The 23,747-nt window shown below is 38.4% G+C and overlaps 1 pseudogene; it reads right to left on the minus strand.

The window, feature by feature from the left end:
- Positions 1–45: 45 nt before the first annotated feature.
- LOC148809459 (polyunsaturated fatty acid lipoxygenase ALOX8-like) lies at positions 46–23,747 on the minus strand (annotated as a pseudogene).

Raw genomic sequence — 23,747 nt, forward strand, 5'->3', positions numbered from 1 at the left:
ATATCCTTGGGGAGAGAGTTCCGGGCATAACAGGAGAAGGCCCTGTCACCCCTAGAGTATAGAGGGGCTTGGGGGACAGTAAGGAGAGCAGAATTAGAAGAGGGAAGGTTGCGAGGTGGGGAGTAGGGCGATAATAGTTCAGACAGGTACTGAGGTGCCAAGCCATGCAGAGCCTTATAGGTGAGAATGAGGATTTTAAAGTCTCCACAGAATTTGACCGGAAGCCAGTGCAAGGACTCCAGGATAGGAGTAATGTGAACACTTGCACTAGACCTGGTCAGGATTCTGGCTGCTGAATTTTGGACATACTGCAGTTTGTTCAGAGTAGATTTAGATACCCCAGCGAGTAGAGCATTACAATAGTGAATTCGAGAGAATACAAATGTGTTGATCAGCTTTTCAGCCACAGTTAATGATAGCATAGGGCGGAGTCTAGCGATATTTCTGAGGTGAAAAAAAGATGTTTTGACAGTATGCTGCACATGTGGGTCGAATGTTAAGCCAGAATCGAATATAACCCCAAGGTTTTTCAATTTTGATTGAAGCTCAAGTACAGAACCATCTACAGATAGGGTGTTACGTCCCAGGGTGTGGTCTGTGTGTCTTTTTTTTTATGTTCCACACTGCTGACCCTTGATTGTTCTCCCTCCCCCATTAGCCCACCATCACACCACTGTTTCAGTATGATGTCATCATCAATTAGCTCTCAGCCAATCAGAACACATCTTATTCAGCATATAACATGGAGGTTTTCTGAAGGAAGAGGCCTTTCGTTTGACTTCGGTCCCGTTTGGTTTTGGTAATCGCTTCGCTTTTGGTTATTGCTTCGGCTTCGTTGGTTTGGTTTGGTTTGGTTTGGTTTGGTTTGGTTTGGTTTGGTTTGGTTTGTGTGTGTGTGTGTGTATTTTCATATAGCTTTGGCTTTGTTGTTTTGTTGGTTTTTGTTCGTTTGTTTGTGTTTGTCCTTGTTTTGCCATTACCTTGCCCTAACGTGTTACATGTTCAAATTTTGTGTTCTTTTGTACCCTGTTCTTGTTGATTACTCTTGTTTTCCCTTATTTGTATTCCTGGTTCACTTGTGTTTTTGTGTGAACTTTTGGGTTCAAGGTTAGTTTAGGTTGTTGGGTATACCTTACACACTTAATTGATTTTATATTAGTAACACTAGTTTAGTACGGGTGAGTGCCGTTTGTCTTGTATGGTTTTGGGTAGTCAGTGGAGGTTAGCTAGGGTGTTGAAGACGCCGAAGACCGTGTGTTTCGGGTTTTCTTTTGTTGTCAGGTTAGCTTTCCCTCACCTTCCTAGCCAGCTCCATTTTGTTTTCTTTGGCACCACTCTAGTTCCTTACCCTTGTTATCATGCTTCCTAGTCCCTCACCAAAACCCACCTGCTTCCAAAAGAATTATCCTAAATGTTACACCCCTTTATCCCTAGACACTTGGGGTCGTAACATAGGGTTACAGGGCTGGCTTTACGAAGTTGATGGGGGGTGCCAAAAAGCATGATTTCAGTCTTGTCACAGTTAAGATGAAGGAAGTTTTGAGTCATCCAAATTTTTATGTCAGAGATGCAATTAGATAGAATAGAGACAGCCACATCAGTGTCAGGTTTGGTATGGATGTATATTTGAGTATCGTCAGCGTAAAAATGAAAGCTGAGGCCATGTGATCTTAAAAGCTGACCAAGTGGGAACATGTAAATGCTGAAGAGCAAGGGGCCCAGTATTGAGCCCTGAGGAACACCAGACTTAACAATGCCAATTTCAGACCTGTACCCATTAAGAGAGACAAAGTGACAGCGATCAGTGAGGTAAGATTTGAATCATTTGAGAGCAGTGTCAGAAACTCCAAACACAGTCTCAAGATGAGAAAGTAAGATGTTATGGTCAACAGTGTCAAAAGCAGAACTGAGATCAAGAAGGATGAGTATAGAAAGAGAACCAGAATCAGTAGCTATTAGAAGATCGTTGGTGACTTTGACCAGGGCAGTTTCTGTGCTGTGAAGTTGATGGAAGCCAGATTGGAGGGGTTCGAAAAGGTTGTTTGTCATGAGGTGGTTATGTAACTGAAGTGTGACAGCACGTTCTAGAATTTTTGCAAGAAAGGGTCAGTTGGAGATGGGGCGAAAGTTGTTAAGGCTGTCGAGAGCCATGTTAGGCTTTTTTGGCACGGGGGTAATGGCAGCAGTTTTGAGGACCGTTGGTACAACACTAGTGCTCATGGATTGATGTATAATATTGAGGACAGAGAGAAGAGAAACAGGACTGAAATAAAGTGGTGGGAATGGGATCTAAAATAGATGTGGTGGGTTTCATGCATGTAACTAGCTTCTTGAGGGATGCTGAGTCAAGAAGAGAGAAGCTGGAGAGAAGGGAACCAGAGAAGTTGGATGAGGAGGGAGGAGGTGTGGGAATGATATGCGTAGTGGAGAGAATGTGATGCCGGATATTGTCGATCTTAGAACTAAAGAAATCTAAGAATGTGTTGCAAAGTTGTGATGAGGCAGGTAATGTGGTAGGGCAGTTTGGCTTGAGCAGTCTGATGGTGGAGAAAAGATGTCTGGGGTTGTTTTGGTGATTTTCAATGATGTGAGAGAAGTAGGTGGATCTAGCAGACTCTATAGTAACCTTATATTCAGATAAGTAATCTCTCCAAGCCTGATAATGTACATTTAGGCCAGAAAGACGCCACCTACGCTCAATTTTGCGAGAGGCTGCCTTCATGGATCGCAGATGGTCATTGTACCAGGGGGCAGGGCGAGAGAAGGAGATAGTTCGAATATGTTAAGTGCATATTTAAAAAAAAATCTGAATAAAAAGTTGCATTTGGGCAAAACATGCTAATTTAGCTAATTTGTAGCTCAAATAATCATAAAATATTTTGTAAGGTTTGAAAACAAATTAAATGAGACAATTAAATGTTAATTTTAAATTCAATTCATGATATTCCATGTCTATGTATTCTTTGCTTATTCAAGACATTATTTCCCCTTTGATTTTATTTTTTTAATGTTCTAGAACGTATACACTGTAAATACTCTTAAAATATAACTTTTAAATATCTAGATTTGCTTCAAAGGAGGAATGTAGATATTGCCACAATACCTACGTTTCGCCGAGACAGGTAGATCATGAATGTGTTAATAAGTATAACAACTACAGTATGTTGCCACCTCATCTTTGGCAGCAAACAAACCAATTGGGGCTCCAATTGTATCACAAAGTAATTTTTGAAGGATGAGGTTAGCAAATTTGAAAACTAATTTTTCAGCTTGAACAAGTTTTTTTTAACCTTCTGCCCAAATGCAATTGATGTTGATATTCTGATAATGTACGGGATGCACTTATGAATGCTGTCATGAATCATATAGTATGTCATAGACAGAGAGAAAAAGAAATTTCCAGTATCTGGTGTCTATAGCTTTGAGAAACTGTATGTCTGACTGTATGTCTAGATGTTTTACATACATACAGTATATGGCTTTTGATACACCATTCAAACATCACATTTACTGTTGTTCAGACATACTCATACTCCAAAAGTCCCCATATGCTTGCCATGCTTTTGTCTGTGTTGCTCAAAGGGAAGATACTTTCGGCTCCACATCAGTAAAATCCCATTTCGTGCCTCTTGGTACTGTATGTCCTTCTCTAGTGTTTTAATGAAAAACTGACTAGAAAAAGAAGATTGCCGTTTCAAGTCAAATACCTTATTAATTCTAATGTATGTGCCTTATAGCTGCATAAATTTCCCGAAAATGACTGAGCTGGAAATAGAGTTAGCTTTTCTAGAGTGTGCACACAATTAACTGTTTCCCCAGGGCCCCAAATATAAGCATATTTCTGAAATACCCTAAACCACAGAGCTACATGGTGATGAAAAATACAAATTAAATATATAATGATATATACTATATAAATTGAATTAATAAACAAATCCTATAATCTAATGGATTTAAGCTTTATAAACACAGCAAAAATGCATATTCCAGTCAACTTTGAAATGTGTAAACAGAGCATGTTACTGTGCAGGAGGGTGAAACTCACTTTCTCAAGGTAAGTGTGGCTTAGCATCCTAGTGACGGCCAGAGTGGTCAAGGTGCTCCTGCTATCAGCTGCGCTGCGGATGACCTCAGAAAAGGGGAGGTCCTGCTTCATGGAGGGTGGAGGTCGGGCCATTGTGAAGGGGGCGTTAGGCATCCAGGAACAATAGTCAAACTTTGAGACAAAACAACAGCATGATTATTGCAAAGTGTCCTTACATGTGTCTGGTGTGTGTGAGTGTGTACACCTCTGCACTTGTGTGTGTATGCCCTGTGATGGACTGTCCCCGCCTTGTGCCAGTTGCTTGCTGTGATAGGCTCCAGCTCCTCTGCCACCCTGAAATGGAAGAAGCATTCGACAATTCCCAAGTAGTCAAGCTCAGTAGGATCTGAGAACAAAAACTGTATGACATCAAAAATTCATGAGCATCCATGAATACAAGTGAGAACATGAACATGAACCGGTTTACACAAGTACATATAGATCAGGTGTGTGTAAAAGGAATCAACCATGCACGAGTCAGAACCTATCAGCTATATATGCTGTAGAATGTAAGGAACTTACAATAAATACAGATGACCTCTGCATTTTTATTCTGTTTTAATGTCACAAATCTTTTGAAGAATGTACATGAATCAAACTGGAGGTGGCACAAAAACAGACATTCTTCAAAGCACACTGAGCCAAACTGAACAGCCAGCCTGTTGTCTCAGGTGAGTGGTACTGGTGGACCAGCATGTGGTGCTCTTCTCTCTGAACCTGAATGTCCTAGGTAATGCCTTAATATAGTGACAGTCTCTTTGCTGTACATGACTGTGCCTGTATTGGAGCAAGAGCTGAGGCTTTGATAAAGCCTCTTCCTTCTCTCCAGTAAATGGGACACACATTGATTGACTGATTGGACTCCTGTGGAATTCCATTCCACAGGCAGAAAAGGGATCATTTGATTGGTCCTGTACTTAACTGGGACATTCCTCAGGAGCAGCAGCAGCCACTATAAGAGCAATCAGTTGCAGAGAGCTGTGTCTAAGTTCCTGTAGTTCAGGGAGGGAAAGTGTGTTTAGTTGTATCCTGAATTGCACAGTGTTAGGAGTGTTTAACTCCTGTGCTTTAACATCTACAGCAGCCGGATCCACCAGTCACTTAACCAGCTGATGCAAGATGATACAAGATGGAAAGCAGAGGCTTTTCATGTCAGCCCACATCTGGAAATCGAGAGCAGGTTCTCTGGCATGCAAACCGGTGGCAGCAGCAGTAAGGAGACAACTGATTGAGAGTAAGAAGAGGGCATTTGTAAGTGTTAAAAAACATAAGCTTTGAGGGGGCTGCTAAGCAACTTGCTACACAGTTATTGTTCAGTATGGACTGAAGAAGTCTCGTGAGGGGCTCAAAATGGAGCCTAGGCTTTTGTTTAGCTTGGTGTTTTAAATTTCTCTTTTCACTATACATGAAGTATAGTTATTCTGTCCTATGGTGACTTTTTACCTTGATGACGCCTTTTAACAGAGTACAGTATGTAACAGGCCTGACCTTAGTTGGCATAATCCAGGGTTAAGATAACCAGGTAGGATTTAACCAGAAGAAAAAAGGATGTTAAAAAAAAGTTACTTTCTGGTTAGTCAAGCCAATCTCACCTGTCCACTGTTGACTGCACTGTGTTGCACTGAGCAGGTGAATATAACCATGGTGAGAAACTTTTTCAGTTTCTGAACAGTGGGGAAGCTTTCTGGAATACCTGAAAGAAATGTTATATTCTGTATTACCACAATGACTTTGCTTTAATATAACACAAGTACACTACTAGTAACAGTGCTGATATGTCTGTGGAAATATCAAGTGTTTTGTGGTTACAACCTCTTTATAACACAGGGAGATGTGCTCTGCCTTGTCCACCTGTCCAAGGCAGGTGCCTCTAACACAGCAGACACTGTTTTTCTCAACTGATTTTTCTGGCCTGTATGTTGGCATCAGAGATTCATATAATGTTTGAATATAATGCAGTCACATAACGGATTGATAAACCATCTAATTGCAGTACCTTAGTCATCTTCGTGATTTAATTACCATGACTTGCAGTAATGAGTATGTAGATTAACAGATATATGTAGCTACTGACACATTTGATAGCATTCCAAGTAATGCTGCAATCCTGGTTTCTCACTTTTTCTCTCCTCTTCTATGTGATAAGGATTATATGAAAAAGGCATGAATTTTCAGATTCAGACAGTTTCTTCCCTATCTGATTACTGAACTCTACCCCTACAACTTACTCAGTTTTTTATTTTCTCAAACTGCTGGTCTTGGGTGTGTTTTAAGTAGTATGTGATTTAACTTGCTCCTGTTCTGTTTGTTTTGGTGATTCCTTAATGTCTTTGTATCAGAGCTTACAAGTAAATAAGCATTTCCTTGCACTTGTGCATATGACATACTGAACTAAAAGGATCAGGAACTGATCTATAATTAACTGAAATTTGAAAATGTGTGCAGCAACAATTAAGCTGCAACAGCCTTTACAAAAAATAAAACAGGTTGCAAGGATTATGTAAACATTTACAGATCTATGAAAGTGATTTCATGAGAAAAGCCAGGTGCTTCTTCCTCCACGGTTATGTGCCATTATCTAATTCAGGTTTACATTTCTGTGTGTCAAAGCCTGGGAGGGAAATTGCCCCCCTGGGGATGAAGAAAGTATTTTGAATTGAAAGTGCACAATTGTTGTGGGTCAAATATTCTGACTGGAGAAATCTGGGTGGTTGTGAATGAAATGCATTTTATTTTATCTGGGTGGATGTGTGCAGCAAGTTTTTTTAAAAATAGTCTGTTCTGAGCATTTATTGTGCATCTTCAGTGTGCATGTATTAATTCCTCAGTTTTATTGTATGATTTGTGGACTGATATTCCTTGCAGTGGTGACTATACAATGCTTGACAAATGAACTAAATTTGGAAATAAGCCTTTGGAGAGCAGTAGAATTGTGTGCATAACTAGAATTATCGCTGATAATTCCTGCTTCTAAAAATTGTGATGCTCTGTGCCAATATATTTACAGACTCCAGATGATTATAATATCTGTCATTTGCTATTTCACTGGTAATGTACATTAGAAAAACTGAAATGTGAAATTTATAGTGATCTTTACATTTCCAGGTGCCATCAACTGCAAATACAAGGTCAGACAATTCAATTAATTCTTGTTTTGATTTTTTTTTTGTGCAAATCGGCAGTCTGAGGTCAATATGCTTTTTTTCCAGTGGCTGAGCTGTAGGGATCACAAACTTCCCCTAGGGGACAATAAAGCCTGAATTGAATCACTGTGGTTTATTCCATGTTGGAGCAGGACTGGGGACGCCCTCAACATTTGACAGCATCTTGTTTTAATTGGTACATTCAGATATTGATCAAAAAGCTGTATAATTCATTACAACAATTAAACAAAATAGTAAAACTGGGGTTTGGAGCTGTTAATAGTGTATGCACAAATTATGATCTGTAGGGCCCCCATCTCTGATGCTTCTGTCAAACTGGAAATTATATCTCCCCAGTGTTCCAAGTTTTCAAGTTACATTTTAGCCTTTAGTTTTGTGTTTTTATGATTTTTAATGTGGTTCTATTGTCATGCAATTTTTCAACGGCAAGTTGCAGGGTATGCAATTTGCTATAAGTTACATCTGTCTGTGTCCAGTACAACAGATTGTCATGCTCTATCACTCAGTAAAACATTTTCATTTAATGTTTTACTTTAATTGCATCAGTCTGTTAATTTTTACCAAGAAACTAAACCAATTTTTCCCATTGAAAATTAGACACAGTTCCTATTACCTAAAGATAAGTTATTGTAGTAAACTGAGCCATGGACGATAAAAATTGAAGTCGGTGAGGTTTGGAGTTAAATTAGGAGCAACAGGGTACAGGAATAACTCAAGCCCCTAATTAGCGTATAGGCACAAAGTCTTCTAAATTATACTGTAAAATATAAAGCCATGCATACAATATTCTGTTCAAAGTTTATTTAAATTTGAATGTTCCCTTATGTCTTTTAATTCCCCAAGGTTAAAAAGTCAGGGATAGCATAATTTTGTATTGTTACCCACCTGACTGTTCCCTTCCCAGGAACCCATTGGTGAAGATATCCTTTATCCAGGCCTGCAGCTCGGTGTCCTCCAGGACATCTTTGTCTTCCAGGTAGTAATGTTTAAGTATGCCCTCCACAAACCTGACAAGGAAGCACAGAACTTTTTTTTGCAACAATGTGAGTTTAAGTTTTTTATTTTTTATTTTTAAAGCACTGAGTTTAAAACTGTTGTCACATGTTTTGAAGACCTACTGTACGAATAGTTACAAAGGAGAGGATCCACTCAGCCCATCCGGTCTGTTTGGTGATCTAAAGATCCTGTCAGGCCGGTTCTTAAAGGAACCCAGGGAACTGTTACATAAGTCTATAAAGTCCTACAAACCGCTGTGTAAAGATCTTAAAATGTGAATACAGAACAAATCATACTTATCCACATAGTTTTGTACAATATTTAACCCAGAATGTATCTGGTATTTCTTCTCTGCACCGAATCTAGGGCAGTAATATCTTTTTTTTTGTTATTATTATTTAACATGTTGGCCAAAGTTTTACACATTGTAAATAATGCTGTACTAGTGTTTTATACAATTTTACCACAACATCCATTGATATGAATTCTACATTATGTATCCTTGTTTATATGCTATAATTTGTTTGCCCTTCTAATTTTCCTCCCTTTTCCAGTAGATGTACTGTAAATGATGCATCAACATAAAGTTTCTAACTCCTACTGTACATAACCTCATGTACTGTAGCTTGGAACGTTTTATTCAAAATCCTGTGCTTGTTTACATGAAATGTCTGTTGGGTTTGTCCAGTCATAATAGTCTTTCTGAATCGTAGAAAATTACTTAATGTTCACTAATTCTCCTAATTTGGCATTTGACATAATTTAAAAATATGTCAAGTTTACTATGTATATCAGATAATTGATATAAATTAGGAGAAGTAATGCAGATCCTTGTGGTACTTCACGAAATAAATCACCCCAATTTGAACACTCACCCCTTAACAGTATTCTATTTTGTATTTATTAACCAGTTTTCAAATTAAAAGCACTACAATCTGAGAATTAATCTTTTATAAGGAAATTTATCACAGGTCTTCTGAGAATCTAAATATACCATATACAGATTCACTCAATCTGAATCAGTGTCAAAACCCATATCTGATGTTAGTTAAATGGCAGCTTCATTTAATCTGTTGTACTACATTAAATCCACTACACCAATCAACTAACAACATACAAATGTAAGCTAAATAAGTACTTGTAAAAAATCTTTGATTTATAATTGTTTTTATAGTGTTTGTCACTAATTTTGTGTATTTATTCAGTGTTTTTTCATATTGCTTTATCTCAAAATACTTTGGTTTCCCTTGCAAGCAATTATAACATCAGTCATTTTAATTATTGGCATTAATATATAATATTATGTTTATTTGCTGTGTAGTGAATTTAAGTGCCTTCACATCAAACTTTGAGTCATTTAAATCACTACTGACTTTTTTTCATTTTTATGGATTTGTTTAAAATACAATTTAAATGTATAATATATATAGTACATAGAAATGCATTATACATTTTAGTCAATCTAAAAAAAATCTAATTTATACACAATTTCCATTAATTCTGTATATAATTAAGTGTTATACAGTATTGACATACAATATTGTATTTGGAGTTGTGTAATCATTGTTTTCAATGAAATTCTCACTACTGTACAGTATGATCAGTGCAGGAAAATTGATGGATTAATAAACTTTTAATTTTTATTATTAAATTAAGATGTGTGACAGCCACACTCAGCTGTGGTACATTAAGGATTCATTGTGCCACCTGATGGTCTTAACAGAATAGTGTAGCTCTGCATCAGGTTATTTAAATTAAAGCAGCAAAACATAATTGTTCTCCATACTGTGGCACTTGCTGCTGTTCCCTGACACATTGTGTTTTAAATGCTTGCATCTGTGTCCTCTATGCTAACTCTTACTGTTCTTGCTTGGTCAAAAAAACAGTTGGGTAGGCATCCCTAAATCCATATTGAGTATTATCCCTCCGATATTTCCATGTATTGATTCTCTAGTTTGTCTTACAAACCTTTTCATAACTATACATGTAATAGAAGTCATTAGAGGTATTGGTCTGTGATTACTTAGGTAACTTTGTTCACCCTTCATATTGATGAGCACTAGATTAGTGATTTTCAAGGGTACCACCACTGTCATTGTTGGACTAATTACATACATTGCTTCTGAATAACTTCTCTCAATTCCTTGAGTACACCTGGTAAGCTATCGGGCCCTAGGAATTCATTCATCTTGACTGCTCCTAGTACCTGAATCACTTCCTGTTTGATCAAACTAATGCAGTCATTGTTGGATTAAGCTTCTGCAAGAACAAGATACATGTGGGTTTTCTGTGTATATACACTCTAATAGCTCTGTACTTTAAGTGCATTAAATTGCATTTCTCATCATGTGTCGGTGTCCTGGCCAAATTTCCCATTGGCCCTTATCAATCATGACCTCCTAATAATCCCCCTCTATGAACTGGCTTCATTACTCTGCTCTCCTCCCCACTGAGAGCTGATGTGTGGTGAGCGTTCTGGCGCACTATGGCTGCCGTCGCATCACCCAGGTGGATGCTGCACATTGGTGGTGGTGGAGGGGAGTCCCCATTACCTGTAAAGCGCTTTGAGTGGAGTGTCCAGAAAAGCGCTATATAAGTGTAAGCAATTATGTGGTTAATCATCTCTTGGTGCTTAAGAACTGAAAAAAATGTATTAGCTCTTCTTAACGAAAGCAGGTTGGAACATGTCTCCCTTAGAGAAAGAGTCCAAATTAATGATGACTACAGCTGTCTTTCTACATCTCTGATCACACAATGCCTGGCAGCCCCACCTGTTGATCGCAGCCCACAGTTTAAGGCCATCATCGCGGTAGTGGTAGTCGGGTATTCGTTCTACCCCACAAGCGGCAATGTCCTCCGGCAGACAGAGGGCACTGTAAGTCAGGGAAGTGAGGGCTCTCTGAAGCACTTCAAACTTCCCCAGTCCTCCAGTGCTGGAGGCCTAGTTGAGAATGAAAACAAGGGATTTTAGTCTAACTTTCATCCAAACAATTTATACTGAATTCCAGCCATGGATTTAGCAGTTATGGAAAACTGTTGTTTTGGCTCCTGGAAAATTTTTAAAAGGCAAAATAGAAATTGCTGTAAAACAAATACAGATGTATTTCTCATAGTAATCTAAAAGATCTGTAATTGGCATTAGGCACTGTATTACTTCAATTTAATTTAGTTAAGCAGGTGAAAGTCACTATTGAAGAACACAAATACTGCAACTTACTTTGTGGTTAGGGGTAAGCGTTTTAAATAAAAATGTTTACTGTAGTATTGTTACATGTTTTTAAAAATTAATATGCTTCTCTAAACAGAGTTTTATGAATTATTAAAGGTGCCTCTTGAAAGGATTATTGAAAAAACGTAAATCACACAGGAAAGCTGAGAGTGCATCCCTTATACCAAAGGGGCTACATAAAGCTGGAATAACATTTCCATTTTAGACTTGAGAGCATTCAGCCACCTAAACTTCAATTTTAGTAATGAACTGGTCTGATTGTTCAACCATTTTAAATGAGTCTTTTGCTTAATATTTTGCATTATATAAATGTTAAATAGGGAATATGACTAGAAGAAATTCATAGGAGTGCAGGTGCAATGGTTATGCAGCAATAGAGACTTACCTTGTCAAAAAGTCCACCTCCTGACACCAAAACATTTCTTGCCATAATATTGATGTGAAGGGTGTATCTCATGTGAGGAATCAGGAGCTTCATATTAACACAAAAAATAAATATATTATCTACATAGGAAAACAAAGACAATAAATATGCCAATGGTGCATTCTTTATTGGCTCAAGACAATTGTCATGAGATTCAGGATGTTTCTTTATTGAAGTGAATGGTAAGCTAGCTTGTTTGATTTGTACAACACTTGATGCAGAATAACAATATTTGGTCTATCGAGTAGATTTTCTGTTTTATGCCCCTTAAGTCTTTCCTTTTGCTGATTCTGTTCCCCAGTTCAAATATTAAAACTGTTCTAAGAGGGTAATGAGGATGTTTAAATTGACATTTAGTGAATATGGCATGTTTAAGAGGAGGCATGTTGCAAATTAAAAAAACAAAAAGTAAAATGCTGAAAATAAATATTTAAAGGCTGTCCCTTGTATTGTAATTATTGTATGGTTCACTTGAAACACTTACAAATCAAATCTGTCTCATCAGCAAATTTAATATTAACAGGTAGTCGATTATTATTGTGCATTTACCCATTCCATAGGTTTAAATAAATGAGAAATTCTGCAGTAGAGGGGACCTCCCTGGGGGAGTCTCCATTTTGGCTCAAAAACCCAACAGTGTAGATTTTAAACAAGATGGCCACCTGTTAATTGGAAATGAAGATTTAGACACAACTAGGCCAAGCAATTGTTAGTACTTGGGTGGGCTGGAATTCCACAGGAGAGAAAAGGTTAGGACAGGTCTTTAATGGAATGAGCCATGTCTCTATATGATTATGCAGCCTAGAAGATTCTGGTCAGGAAGAAAGATTCTGTTTGCATCCTGGCTAGAGCTGGGAGGCAGAAATTGGTTCCCCTGTTTTAAGATCGTGACTACTGATGAATCTTATGGTGTATATATTGTATTTGAACATAAATATGCTGACTCAAAGGTGAACAAAAACAGTTAAAACCTTAGAAAACACTTTCTTAGACTACCTGCTTAGACTAAGAAGAAAGTCACTTACACATAAATACAAAATGATTATGACATCTTTTGTCAAAAATACACAGTAACAGTACCTTGAACAAAGGGTGCACTGAGGGTAACTGCCTAAGGGTGGCAACACAGAATACCTCTGCCAACATGTGGGTTCGCAGTAAGTTAGTAACCAACTCGAAATAGTTAAAAAAAGTCAGCACTGGGCACATAGGTCTTCGCCAAGAGCCAGCTGACAGAGTCACTGGGCAGGAATATTGGGTTTTCTGGTCCTGCCTTCTGCTTGAGCTGTAATGAAAAAGATAACATTAACAAGCATAGAGCCAGATCCATACTATTTGATGCACATCCTATGAATGTTTGAAAGATTGTGTATATACACATACTGTATTGTACAAGATAATCCCTTTGTCAGGATTCAACCCATTGAGGCTTAGCAGGTGTGAGCCTCATCGGAACGATCCCTGAAACACTGAAGCAGATTTTGAACAGCAAGTGAGGTTGGCAGCAATGTTTTGCTGAGGCGAACGAGCACTCAGTGTGGAATGAATGAGAAGTCTGAGCTCGTCTGGCCAGAGTGAGCACCAGTGGGGTCTTCCTGGATGAAGATGGGTGGGAGACCTCCTGGGAAAGCTAAGATTGCTACTGGAAGAGGTGTTACTGGGACCAGTAGGGAGCGCTCACCCTGTGGTCTGTGTGTGTCCTAATGTCCTAGTATAGTGATAGAGAGACTATACAGTAAAAAAGGCACCATCCTTCAGGTGAGATGTAAAAATGAGGTCATGACTCTCCATGAGAGTCATTTAAAAATTCCAGGGCATTTCTCAAAAACAGCAGGTGTCCTAGGTACCCTGGTGCCCCAGCCAAATTCCCCCCTGGCCTTTACCAATCACAGTGTCCTAAAATCCGCGTCTATAAACTGGCTTCATCACTCTGCTCTCCCCCTCTCTGACAGCTGGTGTGTGGTGAGCGTACTGGCGCACTTTGGCTACCATTGTCATCCAGGTGCGGGCTACACATTGGTGGTGGTAGTGGAGGGGAGTCCTTATTTCCTGGAAAGGTATTTGAGTGGAGTGTCCAGAAAAGTGTTGTGTATATGTGTGAGAAATAATAAAATGATTATTATTCCTAGAAAACAGAACTGAAAAAATGTAGAGGAATGACCCTCTCCCAAATCACTAGTTAGTGGCATTACTGATAAACTGACAACTGGCATAGCTTTTCTTATTAAAGGTCTTAATATGTCATCTATTTATTGCAAATGGCTTAAGTAGGATTGCTCAGCAGAAAATAACTTAAAATAGAAGGGATAGAACTAAGAGGTGTTTTTTAACAGAAGTTTGGGATGAAGTTGTATTCTAAAGTTGCACTTATGATCACGTACTTCTAATAACTGCCTGATTGCCCACAACTCTGCACACATCTTTTTTGTGGCACTTTTCTAATCTCTTATATTCACCTTTACAAAAAATCTCACCTTTATCATGTTTCCTTTTTACAAACCAGTGCCAGAGTCACTTTCTGAGCTCTTTTGAAACAAGCGGATCTTCAACCTCCAGAAAGGATCTGGTTCTGCTCTTTTCTTTTAGCTCTCATGTTGGCAGCTCACGCAGGAACTCGGAACAGCTGTGGCTGCTTCAACGCTCATCCCTCACTTTCTCTTCTCCCAATCCCACCCTCTCTAGCTCTCCCTCTCGTTTTCTCGCCATTTCAGGTTGAGTGTCCTGCCCACCACATCTGTAGCCCCAGACTATACTTGTTGTTTCATGTCCCCAGTCTCTCATTCCTCTGTTCCCACTGGTGGTCACTCTGGCCAGAAGAGCTCAGACTTCTCATTCATTCCACAAGTGCTGGTCAGTGAAACTTTGTTGCCAGCCTCACTTGTTGTTAGCCCCATGTTCAAAGGGGATCTTTCTGGGGGTGTAGTGATAGCACTGATCTTTGGCCTGCTTTGTCCAGCCAGGTGAGTTAACACAAATTAGGGTATTCTATCCCTTTATATTTGTCCCCTCATTTAGTCTTCATTATAATTGAACCAAACGTCTGAAATGATGTAATTTAACAAATGTTTGGAAGGAAGTCCAGAACTTTGCATTCATCTTTTCTAGCACTTCTCCCCCTACCCCAGCTTCACCATTGCAGCATCCTCCCTGGTTTAGTCGTTATAAGTTTGGGAGGGTCATGACAGTGCCTTCTGCCAGGGGAGTTAAATGCAGAAGTAGGAGGTATGCCGTCACTTTATTAATTGGCTCATTTTGCCGCTATTAGACTTTGACAGTACTAGTGAAATACTTGAGAATACTGTTTGAAATCTACACTTTTAGGTGTTTTAGATGGTAAATTGCATGACGTCTGGCACCTGGATGGCAATGGGCCTCAGGTTTTCTTCACGATCCAAATACAGCAGGCAGAGAGGAGCAGCAAGGAATTGCTTCTGTCTATTGATGGTGTTGGTCTCGATGCCATCGAGCTGCTTATAGTCCACGAGGTAGATATTGCCCTTCTGTAGAAACAAAATAATAAAAGGAGCTAATCTGCGCCCTTTGGGAACTGAAATGAGTTACAGTACTTTATTAAAGACATATTTGGAAATGCAAGGCAAACTGATTATTTCAGTTAATTTTTTTTTTAATGTGCTCAATACATGTATTTACCTCACAAGACAGTGTTTCACATTGGACTGAATACTATTATTTCAGGTAAACAGGTCTAGGATTGGGAGGGCACAGTGAAATGGCAGTTATAATTGAACCAAGGTCTCTGGGTTTGATTCTGGCTTCAGTGTTTGTAAGAACTTTGCATGTTTTACACACTTTGTGTGGGTTTTATCTAGATGCTCTAATGTCTTCCTTCCATCCAATATCTTGATTTGATTGACCATTCTGAACTGTTCCTGTATGTGATGCACTGGAGAGCAGTTGTGTGCACTTAGTCCCACCCTGTGACCCATGCCTCTGTGATAGGCTCCTGCCTGCTGTGATATTCATCAGGAAAAGCAATGCTATAAGCATCGGTTACAATCCAGAAAGGATAATTCTGGATTAAAATTGTTGAGAAATACAGCATGTAATAGGCTTGAGAGAAATTTCCCATCCTGTAGATGTGAGCCTCACACCTGATATGAATTTTTAGACATTCATTAGGTATTTTAACACAGACAGAGTGCTGACAATCAGACTAGGACCTCTTTGGAAAGCTGACAATGAGCTGTGAGAAATAAAGACCAACATTATTCTGATCCTGAAAGCAATCTCTAGAATGAAGGCTGGGATTGGGTCTTCCCTCCTCATATGTTTATGCTGATATGTCCTGTGAACATCAGCATAACAACACGCATATAATGTTCATGTTTATTTTCAGATTTAGTGTGTTTTTGCCGAAAGTACAAAGTTACAAGGCTACTGGTAATCATTATTCAGAAACATGTACTCCTAAATCAACTGTTTACTAAATCTAAACTATTGAAGTAATGCCTGTACATCGGAACAGGTAAAGTTTTATTCCTTCACAACAACGTTTCGGGTGTGGAGCTGAATGTGACACACCTGAAGAAGGCTCCACAGCTGAAACATTCTCTTTTCTTTTCCTTTTAGCACGGAATAAAACTTTACCTGTTCCTTTGCAGCCGACAAATGCTAACACCGCTACCTCCTTGAACTTCTTCATGCCTGTACGTTACACATGTTTTAAGTGCGGTTTGTACTCACCTCCATTTCTTCCTGAAGGCCGCTGGATTTTTCCAGGAATTTATGGACCATCTCATTAGTAACTTGGAAGTTTTGGGGGGATCTCCTTGCACTGTTTGATCAGTATGGGGTTGGTGCCATTTAGATACTGAGACCCAAAAAACCAATCTTTCTTCCAATATTGTTGCACTTTCTCTGTATTGACAACAACATGCTTTTAGTGTAAGAACTTTGTCGGTGCTTTTACTGACATTTTCTGGCTCATGTCAAATGCTGTAACATCGGATGTACTTGAAAAACTGTGAGAAACACAAATGCACTAATTTGTTCCTGCTTACTGTCCTTTTTTATTTTTAAGAAAACTGTAAAACAGTTGCTGGATAGCAGACCCTATTGAGTGAAAACATAAGGACCTATCTGGTGAGGCAGAGCACGGCTTTAGAAAAATTCACATAATTAAAAGCAGTTCAAGATGATTCCTTACCTATTATAAGTACAAAGTATAACACTTTAAGGTATAAAATAATTATTTCAATATTAATTAGTTATATTAACGGGTCTGCATGTGCTCATACACACATTAAGTAACAGTTTAGTAACTGTCCTCAGTAGCTTCAAGCTGATTATTATTATTATGAAATACAGTTTTCAGAATGCAAGGGCAGATACAAAGCCATTTAATAAAGAAATAAATATTCATTTAGGATATTTCATACATGAGACAATTTCTTTCTATAACAATGCTACTCCAGTAATTCAATATAAAAGGGGAATTTTGACTTTCGGGGTACTCTGTGAATTCTAGGTTGCACACCACATCTCCCCCCACTTTGATCCAGTTGTTATACAAGATAGTTATATAAGTGTATCTGTTTTTGTGATGTTTGAACTTTGTCTCCAGATATGGTCATTAAATCAAAGATTCACATTTATAATTTCAGAAATGTGATAATCACATTTTGATAAATATCTGAGCACTGTAATTATACACGGTTACAGACAAGAGGAGTACCTCCTATAATAAAACTAAATGTCTCATTTAATTGCAAATATTAGTGAGTCAGGGCTCCTTCCTGAGCTTTTTGTGACTGTGGCCAAAATCAGTTTTGCCCTATAGAGTACTGTATCATTGTGGTTTAAGAGCCAGCAGTATAAATATACTCTGAAGAAAAATTCTCTAGCAGTATATACTGATTTTATAACTACTTTGTAAAAAGTACATTTTGAGACATGACTGGATTTTATGATTGTTCATTTATTTACCTAATGCTTTTATCCAAAGTGACTTGCATTTATACAGCTGGACATTTTACTGATGCAATCTAAGAGAAATGTCTTCAGCTGGTTTTCCATTTTGAGAATTAGATGTTTGTGCACATAATGACTTTCTCCCTGCCTTTATTATCCAATTATTTCTGTTTAATTTATAATCATGTTTCTGATTCAGAAGCACAGTACCTGACACATCTGTCTTTGTGGAATGGTTGAAAAATTTCTCGTATATCTGCATACTTTGCCAGGGATCCTTATAACAGACGATACTCCAAAGGCCAAGGTCCTTTAGACTGGAAAAATAGATAAAACCATCACACTTGTAACCATTCCAAAACAGTGTGAAACGGCAATAACTAATTGATATTTACAATGTCATATTTTGAGTCAAAACATCATTAACAATCTTACTATGAAACAATTTTAAGCCATACTGAAAGTTTTGCTCACTAGTAGTGTTAGAGAGCAGTAGATTCATACAAAATGGCAGATCTTGTCCAAATTACAGTTCTCGGGAAAACCTGCGACCTTTCGTTATCTGATTGGAGCAACATATAAAAAAAAAATCTTATCTCAATCTGGAGATAAACGAAGTTCCCACGATTTCAACAGAAACCCCTCCTTCTCATTCCCCCAGATCACCTGTCTTCCAATGTTGTTTGTAGGCTTGGGCCAATCCCATCCAGCTGCCTAAGTGTCAGGGGCAGTTTAGAAAATTTGCACCCCTATCCAGACAGCAGCTGCCTTTTAAATTGCCATCCATTCAGCTGTCTTCCCTCATTTGGTCCACAGTTTTCAAAGGAATGTACTGTAACTCAAACATGGTCCAACATCTATTTGTACCCTGCCGTCCAAATGTCAATGGTTCAGTTCTGACCCATGATACTAGTCAACTGTGACTCAGATTTCACCAGTAGCTGAGTTCAACTTAACTGGGTTCAGAGTTTGTGAGAGGTCTCTATTTCTAGTAGTGTGGCACACAGAATATAGGCATATAAGCCATTCACACATGGTAGATTAGAAGGCTCAGGATGTTTTATCACACCTTAACACAAAATATGATCTCTCATGAAGACCTAACTAGACTACTGTATAGTCCCCTCTAAGTTACTTACTGACATCAGCATGAAACTGATTTTAACTCGTAGATGGGCACTATAATGTTCCAAGACTCATTGGTCACTCCCTTTTCACTTGTGTAGAGCCCATACCAGAGGCTCTGTGCTTCCTGCCTTTTAAATGCTACCTAACCAATTTTCTTGCTTCAGATTGTCAAGTGAAGGGGGAAGGCAGGTCATCCTCAGCTGCTTTCTGGGGAAGTTAGATAAGATCTTAGAAGCCATACCTTGTCTGAATATGCTGTCCTCTTACGTACGTGTACAGGCTGTTAAGCAGGTGACTTGGAGAATGTGCTGTGTTAAATAAGTAAACTAGCTGTTACGCTTTGTCAGCTGTAAACTTGTATTCAATGTCTTTGGTGACTGAAAATTGCATCTCTGAAGGCAGGTTCTCCGGCTTCTCACAATCCACATGCTTCGGAAGGTTTTCAGCTCCATTTTCCTTTGAGGTTGTCCATCTGTGTGCGTGACATTAAAAAAGTGGTTAAGGGAGCCAGAACAAGAGCTCGCATTGACAGCCTCGATTTTCCCTTGTTTTTCCAGCATCTTGCATGTCAATTTTCATTCTTATTCAAATCCATCTGACATTATGGGGTCCAGGAGAGAAAACGGACATGATCACCTCCAGATGTGCCAGGATACAGTATCAGGACCTAAAAACTGACGTCAGATCCTTTCATTTGCTGCAGTGATTGGATCACAGCTTCATAAACATATTATTTACTGCACCCATTTCAAATCTGATCAGTATAGTCAGTTCAAGTATAGTAAACCCTTATTTTTCTCAAGTTCTGCATTTACCATCTTTGCCTATTTGTGTGAAATCATTAGTGACCTCTTTATCCACTTTTTATTTTTTCGTGGGGCAAAATTTCATATTCGCTAGCTGCTCAGTAGGGGAGTAAATACAGACACCCACTTGCACATCTTTGTCTCACGGATGTACTTCTGCTGGCCTGCTGGTCTCTGCATATCGTGGTTAACTAACAATTAACAAGTGCATCATAGTTTATGCTTTAGTTATTCGGTTTACAGCGTGAGAATATTGGATGTCCATTGTGTGTTGATCGTATATGAGGTTGCGATTATGTGAGTGTTAAGCTCTGAAATAAATGTTAAATAACAAAAAAAAACCCTCCTTGGTCCACCAAGCTGTCAAAGTCTCAGTTTTTGTGTTCTCCACAGGAGCAAAAGAGTGGGTTGGTTGAGTAGGAAGGGAATGAGGCTACTGTTGTCTCTCCATTCACACACACCACCCCCACTCTGTAGCAGCCAACAAACCCTGTTTATGTCCAGTCCCTTTAATACCCATGAGGTATTAAGTCCTGTATTTGCAGACTTCAAGGTACAGATGCAGCCATTCAAAACGCGTGGGGTAAAGCGCGGTGGGCGTGTCGCATAAAAATGCAGTATCACGCGGTGTGACGCGTCATTTGACATCATACGGGAAAGTATCCAGAATCACCTTGTAAAACCGCCAGGAGGAGCCAATAAAGCTTAACCTCTCATGTACAGCATTTGAGCTTTTAAATTTAAACTGTATTACAGCATGTTAATCATTAGTCATTAAAAAGTTGGTATATTTTATGAAAGCAAGATTGCTCAGTTGGGCAAAAGTACACAACCTACCTTTATCATAAATATTTTAATTATGCAGAAATATTTTATGCATCAAAGCCTTTACCGAAGATATTACTAATAGTATTAATGAATGACTTTGGACAAGCTGTAAACTTAAAGTATCATGCAGGTCCACATTCTTTCTAACCGTCATTTTAAACTAAAAGTCTTTTTTTTTTTCATTGACAAACACCACAGCATTTCGTTGAATTAACTAACGAGGACAGGACATTAGCTAGCCAATATGATAAAGGAATAAATGACTTTTTTTGTTCATTTCCTTAGCACATTTGTACAAGCACTTGGAAACTGTCCAATCCCTACTTTGTCAGGCATTTTCTTTTATTATAACAGACATAAAAACTCCCTTGCTTTTAACAGAGCGTTTCATAATTTCTAACAACGAAAATGATTTAAACTGCGACACTTATCATTCAACCAGAGCTCAAAATATCACAAGGATCCTCGAGAGCACAACAAAGACTGTATTTAAAGAAACTTGTATCAGATACATGAGAATCCAAGCTTTTTATCTACGCTTTCTTATCTACACTAAGAAGTAGCCTTTAAAATTTATCACACAGTAAAAAGTCACATTTCTGGGGTGTCCGTATACCAGAGATTATGGTACCGCTTCAGAAGGGTGTCAGCCAGTCAGATTCCAGGACCGGAATCATCTGTTTTATAATCGAGAATATAATACATAATCACGTATCTAAAGAAATTAATAATGATATTAATTTAAGGATCCAAATATCTAAATCTATGTATCTATGTAGTTGGTAGTATTACTGTATTTCACTTTCTTTGTAAACACGTTTTGTTAACACCCGAATCGCAGGTGGATTCTGTTTTTTGGTCTGTTATGGTCTGTAGCTCAAATCCTGCTTAACTAAAAATTAGACACAGGAAGAGTATTATTGGACAATATTGTGAGGCTCTGGCGGAATTTCTCTGTAAACTGAAGAGTTATAGAGGAGACAGGTTGTGTATCGCTTCTTTTGACACGTAAAAAATTCCAATGTCAATGCGACACGGAAGATAACGTGGTATATTGGTTGTTAGTGAAAACATTTAATCATTTAATCTCTTTACTGTGCACATTTTAATCCGCTTAGTATTGAATATTTATATGGAATTTTACCACTAAAGGGAAATTTGAGTAGCTAAGCATAAAACGCAGAGGAGCACAACGAAGGTCATAAAGGTCTTAAACGATATTAATTTAGGAACATAAACATATTATGTAAACTGTATGTTGCTGTTATTGGTATTTTAAAGAAAAAATACACACCGATACTCCATTTATCCCTAAACATTTTAAGTACCAAGGTCTTACATGTGGTTGACCTTCCGACCATATTACTGTAATAATATCTGTATTGCTGTTTCAGTGAGTGTCACATGACTTGCCTCAGTGGCGTCACGGCTTAAGCGACCGATTTACAGTACTGAAGTGTAAGGTCGGGTGTTCAAATCCAGCAATCGCTATGAGTTTTCTTTTAACAAACACTCCTTTGAAAAACTAAAATAGCAAATATTATGGACACTACAGTATATTGACATTTTTTATATTTCAAAATAACACGTTCGTACTGTATGTACAGTACACAGCGGTACAGCAGATTGAACTGTATGGCGCAAATCCACCTGAGCCCAAAAGCATTCGCCTGGCGCAGAGCGATTTTCATCACTCTCTGCGGGAGTGCTGGCTGTGACGAATTAAACCGGTTTCACAGGTATTTTCAAAGTAGAAGGGGGCGAGATTTCCAGCGAAAGACACCTCCCCCCCCTCAAAACCCCCCCTTTTTTTTGCTTACAGTAGTACTTAAGTACAGTGAGGTTTTACTGTACAGTGGAAATACATGTCAGTGCTTATTTTTCCCAAAGACAAATAATTCTTAAATTGTTTCTTTACTACTAGTGTTGCTTCAATAGCAGCCTTAAAGTAACATGCTTTAGTGTAATATTTCATGACAGCCACACTGTTTTTGAATTAGAAAAAAATGTGACTCTCATTTCTTTCATTTTTGCAACAACTGTTAATCACAATTAGAATAACTTTAATTTTGCTGTTTCAATACTTTTGGAGTGCACCCCAAGTCTTTATTGTCTATTTTTCCACACATTTTCCAAATTCCTTAATTTATTTGTATTTATGATGTTTTTTCCTACCGTTTCTTTTTCACTGTGGGTATAAATAGATAAGGAGAGCACTGTGTGTTTTCACCAGTAAGTGTGACAAACGTAAATCTGTCACTATGAAAGCACTAGAAATAATCCAAACCATCCATTCATCTTCTGCTTTATAGAGTACAGGGTTGCAGGGACCTGGCAAACACCAGGTGCAAGGCAGAATACACCTGGACAGGATGCCAGTGCACACTGATACTAACACAGACATGCACCCACTCACACCTGGGCCAGTTTCCCAAGATCCTTACCAGTACAGTATGTCTTTCGCCTGCGCGAGGAAACTCACATGAAAATAGGGAGAACATACAGTACAAACTCCACACAGGAACTGAACCAAGGGCCCCAGTGCTGCAGGGCTGCAATGCTAACCACTACATCCAAACCACTTTTTAAAACATTGAGAACACATCCAAAATATAATTGCACTTTGATATTTGATCAGTTTGGAAAATCACATAAAAAAGTTAAACTTTCTTAAAATTAACCTACAATGTAAAAGTTCAGTGGAATCAGTTTCAAATGGTCAAAAAGGTCAAAAAAGGCACATCTTGGATGTGTAGAATAGTGGAGATTGATCTTTAAGGGGCTTGTGTTTTCAATGTGACATTGGTAAAAAATTACGTATAGTACCATGAGTGGGTGGTATTCTATAATTAATTGCAATAGTAACTCAAAGTAACTGAAAGCACCCTGTTAATCTGGTTTTCTTACATATATAAACACTGACCTGCAAAGAACAGATGTGATTTGTTGTTTTTAAATACATTTCTCTCCAAGTAACAATAAGAAACAAATATACAATAAGTGTTACTTGTATTTGTTGCGAGTGTGTACTTGTGCAGTTGGGTCCACACTGTTCTGTTTGACTGACCCTGTGATTTGTTCCACCTACCGAAAATTGATTCTGCGGCTCTCCAGTTCACTCCTTCTGTGTTTCTGCAGGAGAGGAAGTTTATCTTCC

The sequence above is a fragment of the Atractosteus spatula genome, unplaced genomic scaffold (genome assembly GCF_055471065.1).
Source record: "Atractosteus spatula isolate fAtrSpa1 unplaced genomic scaffold, fAtrSpa1.hap1 Scaffold_13, whole genome shotgun sequence".
NCBI lineage: Eukaryota > Metazoa > Chordata > Actinopteri > Semionotiformes > Lepisosteidae > Atractosteus > Atractosteus spatula.